This window comes from Rhipicephalus microplus, chromosome 3 (genome assembly GCF_043290135.1).
Source record: "Rhipicephalus microplus isolate Deutch F79 chromosome 3, USDA_Rmic, whole genome shotgun sequence".
Taxonomy (NCBI): domain Eukaryota; kingdom Metazoa; phylum Arthropoda; class Arachnida; order Ixodida; family Ixodidae; genus Rhipicephalus; species Rhipicephalus microplus.
Window position 1 is genome coordinate 219,322,998 of NC_134702.1, and position 24,876 is coordinate 219,347,873.

General features: G+C 44.6%; 10 non-coding genes and 1 pseudogene across 10 annotated transcripts; 1 reads left to right on the forward strand and 10 right to left on the reverse strand.

The window, feature by feature from the left end:
• The first annotated feature begins 2,435 nt into the window (after window positions 1-2,435).
• LOC119177356 (actin, cytoskeletal-like) lies at window positions 2,436-2,859 on the forward strand (annotated as a pseudogene).
• A 17,334-nt stretch (window positions 2,860-20,193) lies between these two features.
• TRNAT-CGU (transfer RNA threonine (anticodon CGU)) lies at window positions 20,194-20,266 on the reverse strand. The gene has a single exon. It is a non-coding gene; the product is annotated as a tRNA-Thr (tRNA).
• A 383-nt stretch (window positions 20,267-20,649) lies between these two features.
• Window positions 20,650-20,722, reverse strand: TRNAT-CGU (transfer RNA threonine (anticodon CGU)). The gene has a single exon. It is a non-coding gene; the product is annotated as a tRNA-Thr (tRNA).
• Window positions 20,723-21,105: 383 nt separating this feature from the next.
• TRNAT-CGU (transfer RNA threonine (anticodon CGU)) lies at window positions 21,106-21,178 on the reverse strand. The gene has a single exon. It is a non-coding gene; the product is annotated as a tRNA-Thr (tRNA).
• A 383-nt stretch (window positions 21,179-21,561) lies between these two features.
• On the reverse strand, window positions 21,562-21,634 carry TRNAT-CGU (transfer RNA threonine (anticodon CGU)). Its single transcript has one exon. It is a non-coding gene; the product is annotated as a tRNA-Thr (tRNA).
• Window positions 21,635-22,017: 383 nt separating this feature from the next.
• On the reverse strand, window positions 22,018-22,090 carry TRNAT-CGU (transfer RNA threonine (anticodon CGU)). Its single transcript has one exon. It is a non-coding gene; the product is annotated as a tRNA-Thr (tRNA).
• Window positions 22,091-22,473: 383 nt separating this feature from the next.
• TRNAT-CGU (transfer RNA threonine (anticodon CGU)) lies at window positions 22,474-22,546 on the reverse strand. Its single transcript has one exon. It is a non-coding gene; the product is annotated as a tRNA-Thr (tRNA).
• Window positions 22,547-22,929: 383 nt separating this feature from the next.
• TRNAT-CGU (transfer RNA threonine (anticodon CGU)) lies at window positions 22,930-23,002 on the reverse strand. Its single transcript has one exon. It is a non-coding gene; the product is annotated as a tRNA-Thr (tRNA).
• Window positions 23,003-23,385: 383 nt separating this feature from the next.
• On the reverse strand, window positions 23,386-23,458 carry TRNAT-CGU (transfer RNA threonine (anticodon CGU)). The gene has a single exon. It is a non-coding gene; the product is annotated as a tRNA-Thr (tRNA).
• Window positions 23,459-23,841: 383 nt separating this feature from the next.
• On the reverse strand, window positions 23,842-23,914 carry TRNAT-CGU (transfer RNA threonine (anticodon CGU)). Its single transcript has one exon. It is a non-coding gene; the product is annotated as a tRNA-Thr (tRNA).
• A 383-nt stretch (window positions 23,915-24,297) lies between these two features.
• On the reverse strand, window positions 24,298-24,370 carry TRNAT-CGU (transfer RNA threonine (anticodon CGU)). Its single transcript has one exon. It is a non-coding gene; the product is annotated as a tRNA-Thr (tRNA).
• Window positions 24,371-24,876: the final 506 nt, after the last annotated feature.

A 24,876-nucleotide genomic window follows, 5' to 3' on the forward strand; every position in this document is an offset into this window, starting at 1 on the left:
TTCTCCTGATCAAATTCGTACCAGGGTTTTTTCTCGTCAACAAGCAATGAAAAAGTATGTCGACACCCGTCGAGGTGCAAAGCAGTCCAAAGTTCGCACTGGAGATCTAGTCAAGGTCCGTATGCCAGGCAAGCGCCCCAAGTATCGGGGTCCTTACAAAGTCTTGGGCCAGGTTAGCCCCACTTCTTTTCGCTTAAGTGATGGTAACATCTGGAATGCTTCGCGCCTTGTTATTTTTCATACGGATTCGCCTTCAACACCTAAAAGTCTTCCCCATCACGTTCCGTCCGCGCCTTTCAACTATCCATCAGATTACTACATGTGGCCTCCATGCACAGGCATTTCTTCAAGGGGGGAGGAGTTACCAGTCGGTGTCGCTGGTTCAAGTACACCATGTCATACGGTTCACTTCGAACCTTCAAATTCGGCTGAGACCGTTGAACCAGACTCCGGTCCGCAAAATTCTTCCGAAGCTCATGCTGCGAGCTCTGATGAGACCGCAAATTTTAACGCTCGTTCAGAGCCTTCACAATCTTCCACTTCTCTTGATGTGTCACATCAGAGCAGAAGTGACCAAGGTGCAGAGACACCTGATTCTACACCCAAAAAAGGCCCGCCCTAAGCAGAAGCGGCAGAAGCCGCGTTGGTTCGAAGACTACGTGATGTAGAACTCTTGTTCCGAACAGTTGTGCACATTTTTTCTTGTTTGTCAGTGCATTTTCAGGACTTGTATTGTGTGAGTTCGGTGTGCCGTGCTCTGAATTTTCGTCTGTTCTAATGTACATACCTTGTAAAATATGTTGGTATCGAGCATGTATAAATATGAACAGTGTATAGGTGTGGTATTTTCGAGGAGGGGATGATTGTTGTGTTCCGGGTTTTCGGTTTCAGTTTCGAATTGACATGCGAGGATGCCAGGGGGCGCCGCTCTGGCATCTAGGATTTTAAGGTGACTGTAAATAAAAGCAGTGTGTGTTGGGTAACCGTGGAGTGCGGTTGTTGTTCTTTCCTTCGGCGTTTCGCGCCAACCCGCGTGTTCGGGCTGGTCGGCGTCCCCGCCGGTCGCGTACGTCTCCGTCGGCCGTCTTCTTCTTCTCCTTCGTCGGGACCAGCCAGCCCCCAACACAGCAATGGGGGAGGCGAGCACGCGTCAACTTTCTGCGTGCCCCTAACGGCGAATGTCAAAAACATTGAGACAGGGCAGTGTGGACAACGCATGTTCATCTGCTCAGTGTGTGGTGCTTGTGACCCCCCTGTTTTGTCATTTTCTTAGGTCTCCAGGTTGGCTCCTTTCTGCGCGGCGAGTAATTGTTCAGAGCACAGTGCATGGTGCCAGATTTGTACCAGCGTGAAAGAAGACGTTGACGTCCGTGTGGCTCGTTCTCGCCGGGTTTCTGCCTGAACCAGCTTGTTGCGGCTGATGCTTCATAAATAAGAGCGACTGTTCATACGTGAACTCGCTAGTTGCAATAACACATTTTCGTTTAAGCAGTACCAAACCGACCAAGAAACCCCTGTAAACGGACAGACAGCTTTCTTGAAATATAGATAGATAGATAGATAGATAGATAGATAGATAGATAGATAGATAGATAGATAGATAGATAGATAGATAGATAGATAGATAGATAGATAGATAGATAGGTAGGTTGATTGGTTGATTGATTGATCGCTTGATCAATTGACTGACTGATTTACAGGATAAGTTTAGCACAGTACATCTACATTTCCCGTTCTGTTGTTTTAGTATAGGATGAACCATCTATGGTAGCTTAACAGACAAGGTGTGGCGCTACTAAGCTCCAGGGCGCGGGCTCGATTCTCAGCCATGGCGGCGGTTATTCGAAGCAGGCTATAAGCAAGAACACCGCTGTATTTGTTTTGAGTACGCGTTTCAAAACGGCATAAAAAGCTTTAAACAATATTATGTCACCCACTCGAATCATGGTATTAACAAGTAAAACACTGGTACGCAATAAATAGGACGTGACTTTCACCTGGGGAATACGACGGCGAATACGCTTCGTTGCCTGGAGACATTTGGTAGACATCATAAGGATAAGGACTGCCTGAAAGAGAAAACAAAACGGGAAGCAATATCTTCGCAGCTTCAGAAAAGTTATTTTCAGTTTATTCTTTGTAATATTGCAGTGAGCTAAAAAATTCGTTGTACATGCTGTTGCGACCGAACATTGCAGACAGCAGAGACGCCGGAGCTCTAAAAAAAGTGTGTCTCATATTCTCATCGTTATGATGATTAGTGGAGTTTTCTGGCGTAACTGTTGGCGCAAGTGTTGACGGCGCTACCGCACGTGTGATAAAAAGACTACCGGCCGCTTGCAGGTGTTGCAGCCATGTTTGTGTATTCGCTAGGGTGCCACTGTACAAAATTCTCTGGTTCTTTGTAGCCAGTCCTCTGCGCACCATCAAATAAAATGTGTGACGACTACGTGGCCACTCTCGTGGTTGACAATGATTATAGCATGTGCAAGGCTGGCGTAGCCAGCGACGACGCACCCCTCCCTGTCTTTCCTTCTATAGTCAGTCGTCCCAGGCACCAGGGTGCCATAGTTGTTATGGACGAGAAGGACAGCTACGTCGGCGACGAGGGCCAGAGCGAGCGTGGTATCCTCACCCTCAGTACCACATCGAACAAGGTATTCCCACCATCTGGGATGATGTGGAGATGATCTGGCACCACACCTTTTGCAACGAGCTCAGAATCGCCCGTGAAGAGCACCCAATGCTGCTCACCGACTCTTACCTGGACCCAAAACCAACCGTGAAAACATAACGCAGGTCGTGTTTGAGATAGTAGCATTGACGGGTGGTGTGTACAAATGGCATGGACGTGATTAACGCGGGCTTATGACTCGCGCTTACTGGGAATGCCTCGTTCAAGAAACAATTGCAAGCCCCCATCGCGATCAGAAGAAGTTCCATGGGTTCCACGGGTTCCACGGAGGAAAAAAACGTTCCACGGGTTTATCTCTGTCTTTTCAGACAGAGATAAAGACCCGCTGCTTGCTTCTGTGTAGCACGCGGGCGGCGTCAGACTACTACGGGCATCACATACTTGTTATTGCTCTGTTCTGTGTGGCTAGACGCCGCTTTTCTCTCCAAGAAGGTTTTAAGGTGCTAGGAACTCCGAACCTATTTATTTCGCTAGAGTCTCGTTAGTTATCAGAATTTATTAGACAAATCACTCCACCAACAAAGAACGGCCTTCCACTACCATCTACTGAATCAAGGAAGCTCTCAATCTGTCAATCTTCCCGGTGACCATGCCAGGTAAGTTATGCCATATTGTTGGTAGATGATATAAACATTATTCTATTACATTCTGATTCAAATACTACCAGTGCCTACAATAATTGCCTTCTAGGGTACGGGATAACGTGCCTCATCTATTCGCATTTTAAATACAATCCACGTGGCTCCAACACTCTTTTGGATCAGGCTCTTTGTAACTTCAGTCCTGGTGTGTCTGGGGCGGTTGATGTCGTTATTAACGATCATTATCTCATCTTCATCACACTTTATCGTCCCATAACTCGCGTATACACAAGTTTTACTGCAATTCAATATGACGAAGAAAATTTTATCAGTGCGATTTCAGATTGTGATTCGTACAAAGTTACCTTGCAAGCTGATCTACAATCAGCAGTCGATACATTTTCTTCTTTATTCACTGAAGCTATTTGTGCTAGAACTAATACTATTGCTTACAAAAAAAAATACCAACAGCCTCAAAGTCCTTGAATGACATAATATTCAGTCACAGAAAACATAATAACCTCTATAAGTAAATAAGAAGCAACCTTTTAATATTGCCTTGGCACATCGCTCTAAAAATTATTGTAAAACTCTTCACTGTTGGTGAAAACATGCTAAGGAAGGGTAACATAATTAGGATATACTGAGAAATATTGTAATCCTAAAAACAGTCGAGTTTTTTCAATGAGTCCTTAGATTCGCCTTTAATCGAGTCGCCCATTACAAAAATCATTCACCATGTTGCTACTCATTGTCAATCTGATGACATTGCTAATGCATTTTCCGAGTATTGGTGTTCCTTATTCGATTCTTCAAAATTGTTCCTTCACCGAGTTTGCCGCGCTTATCTTACTCATTCTTTTCTTTTCCTCTTCCTCTGACGAAATGGTATCTGCTATTCGTAATTTTTAAAATACTTCCCCGGCCTGGATAACATTTGCGCACATCACTTAAAGGTCATTGCTGATATCATTTCTCAACTCTTAACCCATATGTTTAATCTAATTTTTTTTAGAGGTTACATTACTGACTCTATGAAGTGTGCAAAATTACATCACTTTTTAAGAAAGGAGATGATTATGATAATGATAAATATAAGTCTATCGCTATTCTTCCTTCAATAAATACACTAATTGAACAAATGTTTGTATATAGCAGAAGTGGTTAACGATTAAGAGCACTCGGTTTACTATCGGAGAGCTTAAAGCCGTCCCTTGCGCCTCACAATAATACGCTAACCCTTCGAATGATGTGTGCGAATGCCCTCTTAATACTTACGTTTTGCAATTTAATATTATAAAACCTTCTCAGTTTACTTTTCTTCCTGGAATATCCACTAACCATGCTCTGCTTTCTTTAAAAGACTTCATAAAACTTTCCATCAAAAGCGGTAACTTCCCAGGCTCAGACTCTTTGGATTTATCTAAAGCCTTTAATACGGTCAGTTCTTCTATTCTCCTAAATAAATTAGACTCAAATGGTATGACTGAACAACCTTTACACTTTCTGAAAAATTAGCTGCTTAACCGAAAAATAGTGGTCTTTACAGGTTGCTCTAACTCTAACACTAAGATACTGATCAAGGTGTTCTGCAGGGGTTCATTCTTGGTCCCCTTATTTTCAATAATGTTACGAGTAACTTGTTTATTGATCTATTTAAGACACACAGTATTCGACGAGCAAGATGGCGCCAGTCCAACATCAAACGAAAACTCACTTCATCCTCCTCTTTCATGCAGCCGTGTTTAGTGGCTGTTATGTATCATAACCCCCAGCAGTAGAAGCACTGTCCCGGTGCTTAATCTACACATATGATGTCGAAGGGGGTTGGGGCTTTGAAATATTGATCTACCTCATGTAATATCCTCTGCAAATTGTGTTTTGTACGCTGATGACGCCACAATATCATGTAAGACCAAATCAGTGCAATCTTTATAATAAAAACGAAACTCTGGACTCAGCCATGTAGATTCATTTCTCAATCGAATTGTTCGTTCCAATAAATGTATAAGTCAGTGGCTTACCATCGTTTCAAAAAGTTGTCAAAGGCAGCTTGTTACTGCGATGGGCCTGTAACTAGCAAAGGAGGATGGATCCTTGCCCAGTTTAAACTTGCGAATGACAATTACCTTTTTCCAAAACGTAGAAATTTCTCTAGAAATCCGGGTAGCAATGCACACTGAAAGCAATGTTTTTCGTTTTCTGTGAGATACTTGTCTCAACATTTGATGTAGTGTACGATCAGAACCTGGGGCGGCTTTATTGCAGCCGTTAACAGTACAGCTAAGGTAAACGAAGTTGCTCGTATTTTTTATATTTTCGCTGTCCTTCCTGTTTTTCTATCCTTGCTTTGTAGTGCTGAAAGGCCTCAGTGTAATGCAATGAGCTAGACACCAGTTCGAAGTGTTCTCCCAGGGAGGTCGCCTAATCCTCCAAGCTGCCGCCTTCCGTGTTTACTAAAGGAAGTGAGTATGCTTGGCTTCCGATTACCCTACGTATCCTGTTCTACATTTGAGCCTTGTGTGTATATAAAGCGATGCCTCATGGAAACTTCTGCTGACTTTGGCGTCTCGCTTGTTGACACGCCCTCCACGCTTGCGACATTATGTTCTCAAAGTTTGTAAGAACCCCTATTGTTGGCGTGCCACAGCAACCTCCAGGCTTTGTTTCATTGCTTGCGAGCATTTTGACAATCTATGTTACACCATAACGCAAGTCGCGTTCCCGACGATTGGTTTATTTGTGGGATGCCTTTGGTTGCAGAATCAATCGAAAAAGCTGCGAAGTAATCGACACCAGCTTCTAGGCGTATGGTACACAAGTAACTCAAACTTCAGCGAGTACGTTTTTGAAACTGTTCGAAATCGGCAGCATCAGTCGAACATTTGTGAATGACAATGACTTGCACTTCGTGCGCTCAATAATATTAGAAAGTTTGTCACTTTATTGTGAATGCCTAATAACTCCCTAGTTAGGAAGAAGAACAAGAGATGGATATAGAATGCGAAAATATACAGATGAGAACGTCTTAATTGATAGTTTGTAATGTGTTCAGGCTTTCTGAATCAAAAGCCGTGCGCCTGAAGAGGCAACGAAATGTTCACTTACGTGACCTCATGCGTCGCCGCGAGAATGACTCTATAAACCACTTTTCAGATTCAGGCCCCCATTTTCTCATGATGGAATTCGCAAGTAACACACTATCAGGTATTGAAATCTTACTTAACGTTTACCTGTAAGAGGGTATTGGGAATACGCCTCGTTTCCCGGTGACATGAGGTTGGGATCATCAGCATAAGCAGTGCCTGAAAAAGAAAATGGCAAGCGATATCATAATGCATCTTTGAAAACGTTCTGATCGGTTAAAATTCCTGTTTGTAAACGTAGGCTGAAAATTTATTTTACATACTCTTTGTGACCGACCTTTGCAGGCATCGGACACTGAGGGAGAAGTTGGCCAGGTAGCATGCAAAAACTGAAGGAAAGCTTTTAAAAGGCTTAAATATAGCAATTTCACGGCAAGTGATTCATTACATGAAGGACTTCTCAGTCTACAAGACGAAGATTTTTCGACACTATACGATTATCTCGTGGTGCACGGCGGTCATCTAGTATCGATTGAGTGGGCAGCACTAATTATCAAGAGTCTCTTTTCCCATAATTCTTAGATATAGGAATGGCTCCAAAATGGCACTGTGCAATCAGAGGACACACACCACTTCTGATGGTGTCACCCATATTTCCCCAAGTAAACATTCTGGAATGCGACGGTACCAATGCACTATGGACATTGGCCACAAAGGTGGTTCTTCTTTCACATCTGAAGGACACACGTTGATGGACCCCATGCCTGGACAACCGGGCGCGTAAAAAAAATCACAGCCTATCCACAAAGTGCATGATGATGAGTAGGGCGAAGCATACGTCCGTCCGTTGATTCTTACTTCCGTACGTCTATGCGTCCGTTTGTGCGACTGTTCATGTGTCCATCCGTCCATCCGCGCGTTTGTTAGTGCGTCCGTCCGTCATTCTGTCCGTGCAACTGAGTGTGCGTCCAGCCTTGCGTCCGTCCCTGTGTTCGTTTGTGCATCCCTCTCCGCGTCCGACCGCCTGTCCATTCATCCATCCGTGCATCTGTCGATCTGTCCATCCGTTCATCTAGCGAACATTCCAAGTACCACCATTTTGCATTTTTTTATCATATATTAAGCATATCGAATTACAGCCATCCAGCGGGCACTCCAAGGACACGCGCACTTTGTTACGGTCTACGCTTCGTGTATACTTCCCACCTTTCACCGCCTCTGGTTCTTGGCTATATACTAGTTCACTATATTCATGGTACTGCGGCCAAACCCTCGATAAACCTTGCTAAAATGAAGGAGGTTACGCCCAGGGAGTTTAACATGGCAACCTTTTCTGCTTATATACTGCTCGAAGTGCACTCTTCTGATACTAGTTTGCTTTAAGTAAGCATGAAATCGAAGAAAAAATAATTGATGATTAGGTTCCCGATACTCGTCTCTGTAAGTTATTTCATCAGAAAAAAACTATCTTTTTAATTACGCAGCCTTTCTTAGCGAACTTCTGCGACTTTGAGCGTATCTATCTATCTATCTATCTATCTATCTATCTATCTATCTATCTATCTATCTATCTATCTATCTATCTATTTATCTATCTATCTATCTATCTATCTATCTATCTATCTATCTATCTATCTATCTATCTATCTATCTGTCTGTCTATCTATCTATCTATCTATCTATCTATCTATCTATCTATCTATCTATCTATCTATCTATGTAGCCACCTACGACTTTTAGCTCTCCTGGCCATTTCGATATTGGTATCAATACCAAACTTGGTATGGCATAAATCTCTCCCTGGAGAACATAATTGACTAGTCTTAACATAAAAATCATGAGAATTATGTCATAGATGTCATGAATTACATTTCTTGGTCCTGCAGCTTTCGCGGTGGTTTAGTTCAAACAAGATGTTGCAAAACTGGTATGGTATGACATGATTGCAAGGCGAACACAAGCGACAGACCTCAACATAAAAATCATGACATGCGTGTCATGTAATAACATGACTACATGCCACGCTTCTGATGCGCTCGCGGCCGTTTCGCTAGCCTCACATATGCCGAATTCGGTAGTACAGTAGGTGAATGGATGACGAAAGCATGTGACTGGCGCAAACATAATCATCATGAGATGCGTGTCATGGAACAACTTGACTACATGCTACGCTCAAGATGCGCTCGCGGACGTTTCGCTAGCTTCACAAAACTCGGTATTACTTGATGTGAATAGACGACTTAGGTAAATGACAGATGCAAACATGATAATCACGACATGCGTACCATGTAACAACATGATTACATGCCACACTGGTGATGCGCTCGCAGCCGTTTCGCTATCTTCACATATGCCAAATTTGGTATTACGTGACGCCAATATATGACGAAGGTATATGACTGGTGGAAACATGATAATCATGAGATGCGTGTTATGTGAGAACATGACTACGTGCCACAGTCAAGCCGCCAATATATTTCGACGTGACGCGGTGCGTGTGATCGCCGGCGCTGTCACGCCAGGCGACGGTCCTGCCATTTACTCGTAGGCGCGCACCGTGCTGCGTTGCTCTGATGGGCGCGTTTTTCAGCGCGTACGGCATCTTTCCGTCACGAAAAGAGGGAGACCCAGTGTCTTCTGGGTAACGCATCGGCGCGAAATACCGCATGTCGCATTTCGCGTCGGTTGCCGTCGGGCTGCGTCGGCAGACGCTAGTCACGCCTGGCGTCAGACTATAGAGTTTTCCCGTTTTGCTAACGTAGCGTCACTGTGCCCAGCGTGCGCGTGAGAGAGAAAGAGAGATAGAGAGGTTCAGGGAAGGAAAAGACGCAATTTTTGCAGCACTAATTGCAAGCTTGGCTCAGCCCCTGTAGGGGAGGGGGGGGGGTGCGACAGGGCATTAAAGTTGTAAAGGTAGAAGAAGAAGAGAAATAGCGTTTATCATCAAGGACGTGGCAGGTGGCTTGTATAGCCGGTTGTTTAGTCCAGTGTCCTCAAGGAAGCGAAGAACGGCCTTGAAGACCTGGATGTGGTGCCGTGCAGGAAAGAGAAGGTTTTTCTGTGTAGCCATGGGCAGACCGTGGCGACAGAGTGCAGCGAGCAAGACGACGCATTGTATGCGAAGCGCTGGGCAAACACACAACAGGTGCTCTATGGTTTCATCTGCCCCGCACGCAGTGCACGCAGGGAACGAGTCTCTGCCAAGCCGATGACGTAGGGCTGCAGGTCAGGAGCAGCCGGTGCGTAAGCGAAGAAGCAGGGACGTCTCCCTCCTGGTGAAACCCTGGTGAGGCAGCCGTGTTGGTGGTTCCACCTTTGCTACACGATCGTCAGGGTGGCATCGTAGCAACAGCCTCCTCAATGTGAAGCTCGAAAAGTCTGAGGCGACCACAGTACAGCACACAGGGACGGCGGAGTGATGTGCTTCTTTCGCTAGGGCGTTAAGTCTGCTCGTTTCCCTTGATTTCCACATGAGATGGGACCCATTGCAGAGAAACATCGACGCCACTGGCAAGGAGGGCATGCAGTTTGGTGACGAGCACCTGCGTTGCGAAGCCTGCCTGTTCCGGTTTTGCCAAGACCAGCAACCGAGCTCTTCAGTCGCACGCGACAGCCACGGGGCACGTTCGGGGTTTGCTGCCAGGAGGTAAACTGCCGGGTGGGGTCCGGCCGTCTCTGCAGTGGTAGAGCAGGCCGCAAAAAACAGACGGCAGGAGGGCGTCCAACCAAGTGCTAGCATAACGCAGGAAGCTGTGGCCGAGCCTGTGTCTGGAATGATGGAGCCATCCGTGTACGCAATAGGCCTTCCAGCCAGCTCTTCCTTTATCTTGGAGGCAGATGCCTGCTTGAGCGCGCAAATGGGTGAGCGACGCTTGGAGAGCCCTCCCAGACCAGTGTTGATAGCCAGTGGCTTTTCTGTTGGTGGGGGAAGAATACGGCTGGAGGCGCCAGCCCCACACCTGCTTGATACATCTACAGCAGCTCGCCAACCTAGATCCTGGTAGACTTTTCAGCCGGGCAAGCAGGGCACACCCATCAGGTGCATGAGCTAGCCGATCGATGTCTAAAAGCCCACGTTGCTTTAGAAGCAGGGAGAGAGGCCAGACATCCACATCTGCCAGGGTGGCTGCGACTCCAAACGACCACGGCACGCCGACGACACAGTGAATGAAGCCCATGTGCAGTAACTCAAGGTGCTCCAAAAGCCACCGTGGAAGTGCTACCACGTGAAATGCGTACACCAGCCGTGATGTTGCTACTGCTGTGTAAAGGCGAAGGGCCCAGAAGGGTGCACAGCCGCGGATACTGAGGAAGATGCTCATCACTGCCTCCTGGGTTCTCTTCAACTTGCATATGGCTTCCTTGACTGCGGGGACCCAGGACAGCTGATAGTCTATGCGAAGCCCGAGATAGGTCACCACACTCTCCCACAGTATCGTGGTGGCCTCGATGGTTAGACGGGCCACTCTGCTGCGTGTTCTTGTTCTGGGGTGCACAAGAAGTGCCTTCGTTTCAGCCGGAGAGACAGCCAGATCTACAGATGCGACATCGTCGACTAAAGCATTGAGTGCACTCTGCAGCTAAGATCGGACATTTCGCAGATTCCTGGTAGGGCCTCAGTTCCACAAGGCAACGTTTTCCGCGTATATGGAACATTAGACTGGGTAGTGCTGGCCGGAAGGAATGACAGCTGACAGGCGTGCCAATGCAATGTTAAAGAATAAGGGGCTCAGTGCAGAACCTTGTGGGACCCCTGTCGATACCGGTTGTGAAGAGCTGAGCGCATGGCTGACTCTGACGTGGAAAAATCGGGCCGACAGAAAGCCCTGCACGAAGCACAGCATGCGGCCGTGCACGCCCAGAGTGCTAGTGCCTGCATGACTGCGAGGTGTGGCTAGCTATTAAAGAGATTTTTCACGTCAAAAAGCACTAAAAGGGGGGCCTCTTTATGCTTCTTGCATGTGCTCTAGTACCGAGATGACGTCACTAAGCGGGTCTGCTGTGTAGCGGTGGCGCCAGAATCCAGTCTGCTCCTCCAGAACGTAGCCCAGAGACCTAGAAATCTACTCGAGGCGGGCGAAGATCATTGCTTCTATCACCTTGCAGGCGGCGGAAATAAGAGAGACAGGCCCGTACGATGAAGGAGTCGACGCTGGCTTACGCGCATTTTGTATCGGCACGATAATGGCGGTAATCCAGGACTTTGGTAGTTGTCCGTTGTACCAGATGAGCGTGCGTGCGCGGCAACGCTACATGAGAGTATATTGGGCCCTTCATGGTGCGCTCACGGCCGTTTTGCTAGCTCCACATAAACCAAATTTGGTGTTACGTGACGTCAATGGATGACAAAATATATGACTTGATGCAAACATGATAATCCTGACAATCGTGTTATGCAATAACATGACAACATATCACGCTCATAGCGTGCTCGCGGCCCTCGCTTTTGCTCAACATATATTAAATTTGGTATCATGTGACGTGAATAAATCACGAAGGTAAGGGACCCATCCAAACATGATAATCATGACACGGAAGTCATGTACGGCATCATTTACCTCCCCCTCGTTGCGTTGTGCTAATTTTAAAGTTAGCACGTTAACACGTTTTACGCGTTACTTTACGTTTTACGTGTTAACGTGTAAAAGTTAACACGTTTTCGACACGTTAACACGATTTTAAAGTTGACAAGTTTGGGTTGACACGTTAAACTTGCTGGGCTTAAGCTTCTTGGTTTTAGCAGAGTTTAGCGAAGATTGGGCTGCAGTGCCATGAACTAGCGGCACTCAAAGGCGTGAACTAGACACGAAGCGCAGGCCGTAAAATAGTGCGCGTGTGCTGCTCCTCTAGTCCAGCCGTGCCACCTCGCGTTTAGTCCTTAGAATGTCCGCTGGATGTAGGTACTTCTCTATAATGATTATATGGTGAAAAGGTGCGAGATGACGGTACTTGGAATGTTCAATAGTCGGACAAATGAATGTACAGGCTCACGGACAAATGGACGAACAGACGGATGCATGGACGAATGCATGAACGCATGAACGAACGAACGAGCGGACGGATTGATGCACAGATGAACAGTCGCAGGAACGGATGTATGCACAGAAGGACCATCGCACAGATGAATTCACGGACGGACGGCAGCAAGAACGAACAGGCGGACGGCAGCGTGAACAAACTTATGGCTGCTTCTCAGTCTTCATCAAGCACTGCGTGGATATGCTGTGATATTTTTTTTTGCATAGTCCACGGGGAGATCGAAGTGGGAGTCTTCTCTAGCAGCCCTTATCCAACGTGCATAATTAGTTATTTTTTCGCTAATAAGTTATTTCACAACAGTATGATGTATTGAGCCCTTTGCGATCTGCAAGAGGGCTTTAAAATTCTTCAGTAAGCGTCCCAGCCGCTCAGCCCACTTGCAAAATATGAAAGTAATCATAACACTAAAGGTTAAATCAGTATAGTATACATCTCACATCCGTGCGTCGTATTCGTGGGTAGACATCATGACTGATTGAGCTTAGCACACGTTCGGTGCTCTCTTTGATGCTGCTTGCTACTGTAGGTTGAAATGCGAAATTCTGAAGTACTGCCTGGGCCGCCGAGCCTGGGCTATATGTTTAGTTACTTCATATCGGATGGGGAAAGAGGGAGGGGGACGAGCCTTTGCGCAATCGGTAACTCAAGTGGAGAACATGCCACATGCGCGTGATACGATTAAAGTTACAAGAAAGCACAGCACGTTTATTTTCTTTAACGTGATACCGCTAGCAAGCTTTTGCAGAAATACCGACGTTGGCGTTGGTGTCGGCACAGCTGTGTCGGAGTTGTTGGTTGTGAGCGAAACACAATTATGTTGTGCCAGACTGAAGAATAAAAAAAGATGCAAAAATTTAATAATAATAATAAACGTGGTCAGTTAGCACCAAAACCATGTCGTCTGCCTGGCAAGCAAGTGCTCTGTCACCGCGCCGCAATATCTGTACATACCGATTTATATTTAAAACACTATGAATGTCATGTATTGGAAGGAGTCTCCTTAACGCATTATATATTGCGTGACCTAAATGTGGAATGGCACCAGGCATCAGAACAAGTGAATGTAGCAAAGAGCGGTTGTTTCAAAGGCACACTTATTACAAAGTGCTGAGACACATTTCATCATCATCAGCGGCAGGACAATCAACAACGTAAACAGCTGCGTAGCTTCACGCGTCGCCTAACACACGTGCAGTGGGCCCTTCACTGACCCGCATTTCGCAAGGACCATCAAAGGCCGCTCCGCAAAGCAGAATTCAGGAGCGTCCTCTGAAGAATGGCCAGTCTCCCTTCTTCGGCTGTGCTTGCCTCCCTGTTATGGCGCTAGAATGTTTGCTGCATCTGTCAGTAAACTGCGAAGTTCAGCACACAATAAATTATATTCAGTCTTGCGAGATGCGAACAATAAGTAAAAAAAGTTACACAATCTTTCCGAAAGCATCGGGGGAAGTTTCAACGGTTTTTTAACGGCTCTGTTTACGGGTTCGCGGTGTTACCTTTGCTTTGAAAATTGTGGGTCTTTACGTTGTTAATTTGGTTCGTTGCGACGCATTGCGTAAACGCTTTGTCGGAGGCTCCCGCGATTCTCCGAATCACCCAATGCTCTTATTTGAAGATGGTTTAAATTTTATTTAACGCACCCACTGCACACTTTTATGGTTCAACCATGCACCGGAGAAATGTCCCACCCACACTACCTTGGAAGTCAACATTTAGTGCCTATATATACGGAATGGCCAGTTAATAGTTCTGCAGCGTGAGCAGTCAGTGTTTTTCAATGAAGAAATTCGCTAGTAGACGCTGCCTGTGTTGGCTTTGCGAGACGTCGTGGGGTGGAATGCCTAGAGGAGAGGGGGAGTGAGTGTAGGTTGGCAGTCGCTTCTTGCGGCGATGTGAGGCAGGGGAGGAGAGCACCGAAGAGGAGAGAAAGGGGAAGCGCATGCCCAATGGGGGAGCGAAAGCAAGCATATGCATAGCCTCCGAGATGGCATCCGCGTAGCGTGACTCTCTCGGGCCGCCCCAATCGCACGGCGAGACCAAGTTTCCATACGTGGGCGTGGCCCACTCATTTCTCGGCACCGCGGCAATCCCACGAAGAATCGAATTGGCTGCCGTGCTGTTGGCATAGCTTGCATGTGACGGGAAAAAATGGTTTCGCACTTTCATATAGCCTAGCATTCATTGTCAAATCTCGGGTTGAGAAGTAAGAGGGGCAATGTCAATGCTGGGACGTATATATTCGCAAATGGACTATTTTTTGCTGTAGATTAGCACAGTACTGATAAGTGAGATGCCTCTACAAGATATCCGCGTGGGCTTGGAAGTAACTATATTTTGAAAAACTATCCGATCCTCAAGCGACGTTCAACAAGTGCCGCGTCTACACTTCCGTGTTAGACTTAATCGAATAAATGAATTCCTTCTTTTTTACTTTCAAGAAAATAACGCTGCTTATCACTGTAACGTCGTTCCAAGAATTCTCGTAGATGAACTGATGTAATAACAGCAGCCCAATAGTCTCATTCTGAATGACCGCCCGTGGACATTGCGCTTTACAGCGTTCAGTGGATATGCTGGCCAATGTAAGAACGAACATAGAAATGTTTTTCTTATGCAAGAAGTACTCGGCACAATAAATATTTGGCTTATCTGGCATGAAACATTGAGCGTTACATAGTATGTCATAATTTCTTCAGTAGAGTACCTAAAGTAATACTTAGTTTTTTTCATAAAGACGCCATTCTGATGCAAGCGCGACCTTTTGATTTGGGTGCAGTCGAATATAGAATAAATGAACAAGATAATGAGGGTGTCATTGTGCTACCAATGTATAACATAAAAATACTAGTGACGATGACCACTAAGTCACTTTCTCTGTGAAAGACGTGAGAAGTAAATTTTGGTCAGATAATCATTTGATTGATGTATGGGGTTGAATGCCCCAAATCCCCCATAAGATTATAAGAGATGCCGCTCCAGGACGTTTGACCGCTTGGGGTTCTTTAATGTGCACCCAAATCAGAGCTCGTGGGCCTACAGCATTTTCACCTCCACCAAAAAAGCAGTCACCGCAGCCGAAATTCAATCCCGTGACCAGCGCTTCAGCAACCGAGTAGCTTAGCCACTAGACCACCACGGCGGGAGAGGGCGGATTGCCTTCCACGAGATTCCGGCAAAATTAATTATCTCCTCAATTAAATGACATGACCATGGCACTAATTTATTGTGAGCGTTATTGTGCTTTGGTTGAACTCCTCTTACACATATGTTCGCGATAAAATATTCAAACGAATTGTTATGATATAAGTTCAATGCAATTAAATGACAATAATTATCCCAGCTTTCACCTATACACGTCTCCAGAAAGAATGAATGTTAAAATACTTTTATATTCCTCAAATCGAAGTATTTAGCATTGAGATAAAACGGATTGTAATAGAAAAGAGGTATTACTGTCACAAACAAATTCATACCTGCTTACAATTATATGTCGTGGTCTTCGCCGCCGCCGGAATCTGCACTGAATCGACTGAATGTGACCTATCCCTGTAGCCAGGTGGAGGGGGGGGGGGGGGCAAGGCGATACTCGCTCGTGTTGCTGGGAGGTGCGTTGATTGGGACGGCCGTGAAGAAACACGCCGTGCGCTCGCCATCTCAGAGGCCATGGCTGGTGGCATAGAGTTTCCTATATATCTACTAGAGGGATGGCTGGCAGTATTGTATATGGGAGCTGAAACGCACGGTGCTTCAGCGAGCTTGGGAATTACGGGTAGTACTCGGATTTGCCTGTCTTCATACCTTTTTTGCGTTCATTTCGGCTTGGCGTGACTTGAAGCTGTTTGCCATGAAACAGCAAGCAGCAAATGTTGAGTAGTTGCACTTCACTACATTGATCTTATAGGCTTACCATTTAAGGTTTCGTTACGAAGTTTAAACGGGTTTGTTCTTTCCTTCGAAACAAAACAGAAACGCAGCAATAAACGAAGCCACAAAGATGATTCACCGCCCGCAAGTATGAAGACTAGACAAACAAGGGGATTACCCGTCATTCCCATGGTCACTGAATGATCACAGCGCAAGAGTCTCCTCTAGTTATTTTAGGAATGTCTATTGCAGTAAGTAGGAGAGTAGTGGAAAAAGTAACACGCAACTGTTAAAAAGAGGGAACGAGGAGAGTGCGGACGTGTGGCATACCCACGAGTAAGAGATGCTCCGCACCTAAATATCTGGGGATTCGCGCATTCAATGTTAGTCTACAACGTACACATATAAGTTTCACGAGGTTTTCTATAGCAACATAGGTTAGTTAAATGTTATCACCAGACCTATTCAGCCGGAACTGGCATTGTTGTACTTGCACATAGCATTCATCAGTGTTGTTGTAAAGCATGAATCCCATAAAATTATACGCGGGAAGTCATGCTTGCTCGCGATTTTCTCTTAGATAACTAAGGCATCTCTGATTGATCAATGCTGTGCCGCTTTTATTTCTATTTCTAGATACAAATGGCAGCACATTGTAAGTAAATTGCCTGTTGACCAATTTTAAAGCCATTGTTCCCCGCTCTGTCATAACCTGGTTACCAATAAAGTTGAGTAGTCCAAGTCGTTCACTGTTGGGCATTCTTCTGACTGCCTTCAACTGCCATGTTGAAATAAACCACTGTGACGACAGATTTTTTGCTGGACGTAGGAGTCCTGCCGCGGTGGTCTAGTGGACAAAGTACTCAGCTATATATGAAGCGCCGCATGCTGTCAACACGATCGAGCTCGACCAGCGAAGCAAAATTGTTTTAGCGACGAAACGTTCAGTTTACGGCCATAATCCACAGGTCTGTTAAGTTCTGTACGTACCGGAGCCTTACATTTGATGTTAGTGTTCGACAAATTTTCGCATTGGTAAATTTTTTGACGCTGCGGAAAATAGATGTGTGTGCATTTTTCATATTTTTGCTTTCATGAGGTTGCAGGAACCTGCAACGCCCGAGTGCAGTGAATTCCACTCGGTTAGCCTTAGCATGGCTGTGACAAACGTGCTATTGAATAGGTTACTAAATGCTTGCGTTCAGTTTAAAGAGCGGCTCCGTGTTCCTGAGAGCGCAAGTAATTACGGAGGCGTAATATGTTTGCAAACGATCCCTACGTTGTACATTCGTTCCCGTGCAGGAGCGATGGCGTTACTCGCTAGCGGCCTGCTACATGCGGCAGATGCATCAGGCTGACTCGGTATACGTACTACCCCGGTGTGACATTCAGTTTATAAGTCAATTCTAAGTCAATCAATTTTCTGTAGCCCGCACAAGATATTGCAAAGCATTGTGCATGCACGGTAACGAAGCTGAAAGACAAGCTTTCACGACACGGAGAATAATTAGGTGGTGACCTTCCATGGTTTATGGAAGGTACCTTGGCCTCATATACGTTTCAGTGCAGCTTATACTTCACCCGGCGAAAGTTACACGGACCATCCGTGCGCATATCCAATCTGCTCTTATGCCAACAAATTCGTTTCGCCCTGCTCTGGGCGCCATTTTCAATTGCACAGTTCGGGGGCAATAAGAATAGGAATTGATAAGCGTGATAGGTAGTTTAGAACTGCACTTATAGTAGACATTATCTGGTACATTGAAATGGCATATGTTATGAGCACAGTCTTTAGCCTTCTTGTGGCATGATTTAGGCAAGCACCGAGAACCGGAACAGCCTATAGCAGTTCAGAAGGCGATGCTCGCAAGACCCGATTACGCTTTCATGATCTGTTCTTGATGGCGAACCTCAAGCATCCTTGAAGTCTTGTTCGTATCAAAGAGTCTATTCAAGTGCACTTACCCATCGTTGTGTGCGTTGATGGGTAGTCTTGCGACGACAGGCGTGTCTGTATCTTTGCCTTCCAGGAGTCTCTGTGTGGCTTGTACTTCAAGCGGACGCACGTACCTGCAAAATGCGCAGAAGGTAGCTTAAATATGTCAATAATAAGTAGTGTGTGCGGTGGATCACGTTAAAACGATGCATCATTGAGGGTCGAAAATTGAAAAACATGATGCCTACTGCATGACCAGGTGCACTTTGTTCACCATTTCTTTCAACCATTCAAACCAAAAAGAATGAACTTTTCTCTGAGTATGCAGTTACAGTGCATTATTTCTTCGCCATCTCTTAAGCTAATTACGATTAAAGTCGTAATAAAATTGCCGTGCTATAGTTTACAAACAACGTTTGTAGATGCGAGCTTTACGTTATACAGCCGTATTCTAGTGTGTATATGTAATAGAGACGGTTGTGCCATCCCGGCATAGAAAGGAAAATGAGGAATAGCAGATAATGATCAATAAACAGAGGGGGAAAGTGTACACAGCTATCATAAATTCCCGCTGATTGAGTGAAACATTGTCCATTAAATAGAAATGAAGATTTCTTGCACCCGCCCATCAACCCTACGTCTCCAAGACACCGGATAGAAGCAACGACGAAAAGACCCTTTGTTGCAGACATGATGAAGAGTATAAGGAGCGTACAAACAGCGCACTAGTGTAAGCATTGAAAGGTACCAAAAGCTATGTTCACCGGAAGACTAACTTTTTATTGCACCACTTTCTTACGCGCTTTAGTGGCTGCAGGTCGGGAAATTGCCACCAATTTATATTGCAATGTTTTCAACGATTGCTCTTACGTATCAAACAAGCTAACCAGTGCTGATAAATGGCCGACGTCGAGTAAACGCGGTCATAAATGCCGCAAAAGATGGGCGGAGACCTATGGCGGAAACGATACATGATGATGAATGCACCCTGGAATGGACAACTGATGTTAAAGCCATCGTTAACACACCGCGCTGGGCTCCATACGGCACATCAAGAGCTTTTAGTGAGCGCTAAGGTGAAACGACATCGAAACTATGTCTGACGCTAAAACCAAAACAGCAAGCGTAAAAGCAAGCACGCTTACATGAATTGGCGAACCTCGCCACGGGAGAGGCTTGCGAACAATGGTGGTGGACGCAGGCCCCATGCATGCATAGCAGGCGTTATCATGAGCGGTACTCCTTCGTATGGAGCTACTGTAATATGTTTACAATGTTTAATATATGTTTTTCGAACATCCTTATACTGTTCTGGTACTATGATAAACCATTCTGCGCAATGTGGCATGGTAACACTGACACGAGCCGTACATCATGAATACTTTCACAAGCATTTCACACAAAAAAAAATGGGTTTATTCCAAGAGACTAAGAAATAAATCCGATTTCTTCTTCAAGCGGAGTGACAGTGAAGGGGTCGAGGTGCAACACTTGACTTGTTTCATTCTGAGTAGAGCGAAAGGGCGTCTTTATTCGTGGTGAGAATGTTAAGGGGTTGTGTTTGCTGAAGCTGCATATAGAATTGATGTGCTGGGGGTGGCCGAGGACCGTTAAGTTTTCGTTCTGACGTGCTTTTTTTCGCATTAACTAGGCTGTGAATATAAACTGACGAGATGCTTCCTTTTCAACGGTTCAAGGCACGCGGTATATGCGGTGTGGACCGCACCTTGGTGCCCAATTGTGGATGTGTTTTTGAATACCCCCCCGTACCCCTCATGTTTCTAAAGTGAGTCTTTAATGAGGCCTTAGGGCTTTCGTCTAATAAAGCATGAAATCAATGTGTGTTATATATATATATATATATATATATATATATATATATATATATATATATAGATATAACAGACAGTAATGCCAAGGAATGTACAGGGGAAGGTATTAACATTAATGGAAATTAAATAAGAAGAAAGAAAAGTGGATGAAAAAATTACCAACTGTAAGCAGGAATCGAACCTACGACCTTCGAATTACGCGTTCGATGCTCTAACCACTGAGCTATTACAGCGGCCCTCTCTCCATCCACTTTTTTGGGTTTATCTGTGAATTTAGAAGTAGGAGCGACAGTCAGCGCCATCTATAAGCCAAACAACGAGTGTGAAAACACTCTTATGCGCATGTTTGGCGTCACGTAGCACGTGAACTTATTATGAGCGGGCAGCTGATTAATTGTCCCTCTTATACAACCTAAACACACCAAGTCTGCCAGTACGAGACCCTCGTTCAATGAAATAAGGGAAAGAAGTGTATACCTAAGGGCTCGTTTTTCCGTGTTTCTAACACAATAATAATGAGATATAACAGACAGTAATGCCAAGGAATGTACAGGGGAAGGTATTAACATTAATGGAAATTAAATAAGAAGAAAGAAAAGTGGATGAAAAAATTACCAACTGTAAGCAGGAATCGAACCTACGACCTTCGAATTACGCGTTCGATGCTCTAACCACTGAGCTATTACAGCGGCCCTCTCTCCATCCACTTTTTTGGGTTTATCTGTGAATTTAGAAGTAGGAGCGACAGTCAGCGCCATCTATAAGCCAAACAACGAGTGTGAAAACACTCTTATGCGCATGTTTGGCGTCACGTAGCACGTGAACTTATTATGAGCGGGCAGCTGATTAATTGTCCCTCTTATACAACCTAAACACACCAAGTCTGCCAGTACGAGACCCTCGTTCAATGAAATAAGGGAAAGAAGTGTATACCTAAGGGCTCGTTTTTCCGTGTTTCTAACACAATAATAATGAGATATAACAGACAGTAATGCCAAGGAATGTACAGGGGAAGGTATTAACATTAATGGAAATTAAATAAGAAGAAAGAAAAGTGGATGAAAAAATTACCAACTGTAAGCAGGAATCGAACCTACGACCTTCGAATTACGCGTTCGATGCTCTAACCACTGAGCTATTACAGCGGCCCTCTCTCCATCCACTTTTTTGGGTTTATCTGTGAATTTAGAAGTAGGAGCGACAGTCAGCGCCATCTATAAGCCAAACAACGAGTGTGAAAACACTCTTATGCGCATGTTTGGCGTCACGTAGCACGTGAACTTATTATGAGCGGGCAGCTGATTAATTGTCCCTCTTATACAACCTAAACACACCAAGTCTGCCAGTACGAGACCCTCGTTCAATGAAATAAGGGAAAGAAGTGTATACCTAAGGGCTCGTTTTTCCGTGTTTCTAACACAATAATAATGAGATATAACAGACAGTAATGCCAAGGAATGTACAGGGGAAGGTATTAACATTAATGGAAATTAAATAAGAAGAAAGAAAAGTGGATGAAAAAATTACCAACTGTAAGCAGGAATCGAACCTACGACCTTCGAATTACGCGTTCGATGCTCTAACCACTGAGCTATTACAGCGGCCCTCTCTCCATCCACTTTTTTGGGTTTATCTGTGAATTTAGAAGTAGGAGCGACAGTCAGCGCCATCTATAAGCCAAACAACGAGTGTGAAAACACTCTTATGCGCATGTTTGGCGTCACGTAGCACGTGAACTTATTATGAGCGGGCAGCTGATTAATTGTCCCTCTTATACAACCTAAACACACCAAGTCTGCCAGTACGAGACCCTCGTTCAATGAAATAAGGGAAAGAAGTGTATACCTAAGGGCTCGTTTTTCCGTGTTTCTAACACAATAATAATGAGATATAACAGACAGTAATGCCAAGGAATGTACAGGGGAAGGTATTAACATTAATGGAAATTAAATAAGAAGAAAGAAAAGTGGATGAAAAAATTACCAACTGTAAGCAGGAATCGAACCTACGACCTTCGAATTACGCGTTCGATGCTCTAACCACTGAGCTATTACAGCGGCCCTCTCTCCATCCACTTTTTTGGGTTTATCTGTGAATTTAGAAGTAGGAGCGACAGTCAGCGCCATCTATAAGCCAAACAACGAGTGTGAAAACACTCTTATGCGCATGTTTGGCGTCACGTAGCACGTGAACTTATTATGAGCGGGCAGCTGATTAATTGTCCCTCTTATACAACCTAAACACACCAAGTCTGCCAGTACGAGACCCTCGTTCAATGAAATAAGGGAAAGAAGTGTATACCTAAGGGCTCGTTTTTCCGTGTTTCTAACACAATAATAATGAGATATAACAGACAGTAATGCCAAGGAATGTACAGGGGAAGGTATTAACATTAATGGAAATTAAATAAGAAGAAAGAAAAGTGGATGAAAAAATTACCAACTGTAAGCAGGAATCGAACCTACGACCTTCGAATTACGCGTTCGATGCTCTAACCACTGAGCTATTACAGCGGCCCTCTCTCCATCCACTTTTTTGGGTTTATCTGTGAATTTAGAAGTAGGAGCGACAGTCAGCGCCATCTATAAGCCAAACAACGAGTGTGAAAACACTCTTATGCGCATGTTTGGCGTCACGTAGCACGTGAACTTATTATGAGCGGGCAGCTGATTAATTGTCCCTCTTATACAACCTAAACACACCAAGTCTGCCAGTACGAGACCCTCGTTCAATGAAATAAGGGAAAGAAGTGTATACCTAAGGGCTCGTTTTTCCGTGTTTCTAACACAATAATAATGAGATATAACAGACAGTAATGCCAAGGAATGTACAGGGGAAGGTATTAACATTAATGGAAATTAAATAAGAAGAAAGAAAAGTGGATGAAAAAATTACCAACTGTAAGCAGGAATCGAACCTACGACCTTCGAATTACGCGTTCGATGCTCTAACCACTGAGCTATTACAGCGGCCCTCTCTCCATCCACTTTTTTGGGTTTATCTGTGAATTTAGAAGTAGGAGCGACAGTCAGCGCCATCTATAAGCCAAACAACGAGTGTGAAAACACTCTTATGCGCATGTTTGGCGTCACGTAGCACGTGAACTTATTATGAGCGGGCAGCTGATTAATTGTCCCTCTTATACAACCTAAACACACCAAGTCTGCCAGTACGAGACCCTCGTTCAATGAAATAAGGGAAAGAAGTGTATACCTAAGGGCTCGTTTTTCCGTGTTTCTAACACAATAATAATGAGATATAACAGACAGTAATGCCAAGGAATGTACAGGGGAAGGTATTAACATTAATGGAAATTAAATAAGAAGAAAGAAAAGTGGATGAAAAAATTACCAACTGTAAGCAGGAATCGAACCTACGACCTTCGAATTACGCGTTCGATGCTCTAACCACTGAGCTATTACAGCGGCCCTCTCTCCATCCACTTTTTTGGGTTTATCTGTGAATTTAGAAGTAGGAGCGACAGTCAGCGCCATCTATAAGCCAAACAACGAGTGTGAAAACACTCTTATGCGCATGTTTGGCGTCACGTAGCACGTGAACTTATTATGAGCGGGCAGCTGATTAATTGTCCCTCTTATACAACCTAAACACACCAAGTCTGCCAGTACGAGACCCTCGTTCAATGAAATAAGGGAAAGAAGTGTATACCTAAGGGCTCGTTTTTCCGTGTTTCTAACACAATAATAATGAGATATAACAGACAGTAATGCCAAGGAATGTACAGGGGAAGGTATTAACATTAATGGAAATTAAATAAGAAGAAAGAAAAGTGGATGAAAAAATTACCAACTGTAAGCAGGAATCGAACCTACGACCTTCGAATTACGCGTTCGATGCTCTAACCACTGAGCTATTACAGCGGCCCTCTCTCCATCCACTTTTTTGGGTTTATCTGTGAATTTAGAAGTAGGAGCGACAGTCAGCGCCATCTATAAGCCAAACAACGAGTGTGAAAACACTCTTATGCGCATGTTTGGCGTCACGTAGCACGTGAACTTATTATGAGCGGGCAGCTGATTAATTGTCCCTCTTATACAACCTAAACACACCAAGTCTGCCAGTACGAGACCCTCGTTCAATGAAATAAGGGAAAGAAGTGTATACCTAAGGGCTCGTTTTTCCGTGTTTCTAACACAATAATAATGAGATATAACAGACAGTAATGCCAAGGAATGTACAGGGGAAGGTATTAACATTAATGGAAATTAAATAAGAAGAAAGAAAAGTGGATGAAAAAATTACCAACTGTAAGCAGGAATCGAACCTACGACCTTCGAATTACGCGTTCGATGCTCTAACCACTGAGCTATTACAGCGGCCCTCTCTCCATCCACTTTTTTGGGTTTATCTGTGAATTTAGAAGTAGGAGCGACAGTCAGCGCCATCTATAAGCCAAACAACGAGTGTGAAAACACTCTTATGCGCATGTTTGGCGTCACGTAGCACGTGAACTTATTATGAGCGGGCAGCTGATTAATTGTCCCTCTTATACAACCTAAACACACCAAGTCTGCCAGTACGAGACCCTCGTTCAATGAAATAAGGGAAAGAAGTGTATACCTAAGGGCTCGTTTTTCCGTGTTTCTAACACAATAATAATGAGATATAACAGACAGTAATGCCAAGGAATGTACAGGGGAAGGTATTAACATTAATGGAAATTAAATAAGAAGAAAGAAAAGTGGATGAAAAAATTAGAGCATCGAACGCGTAATTCGAAGGTCGTAGGTTCGATTCCTGCTTACAGTTGGTAATTTTTTCATCCACTTTTCTTTCTTCTTATTCAATTTCCATTAATGTTAATACCTTCCCCTGTACATTC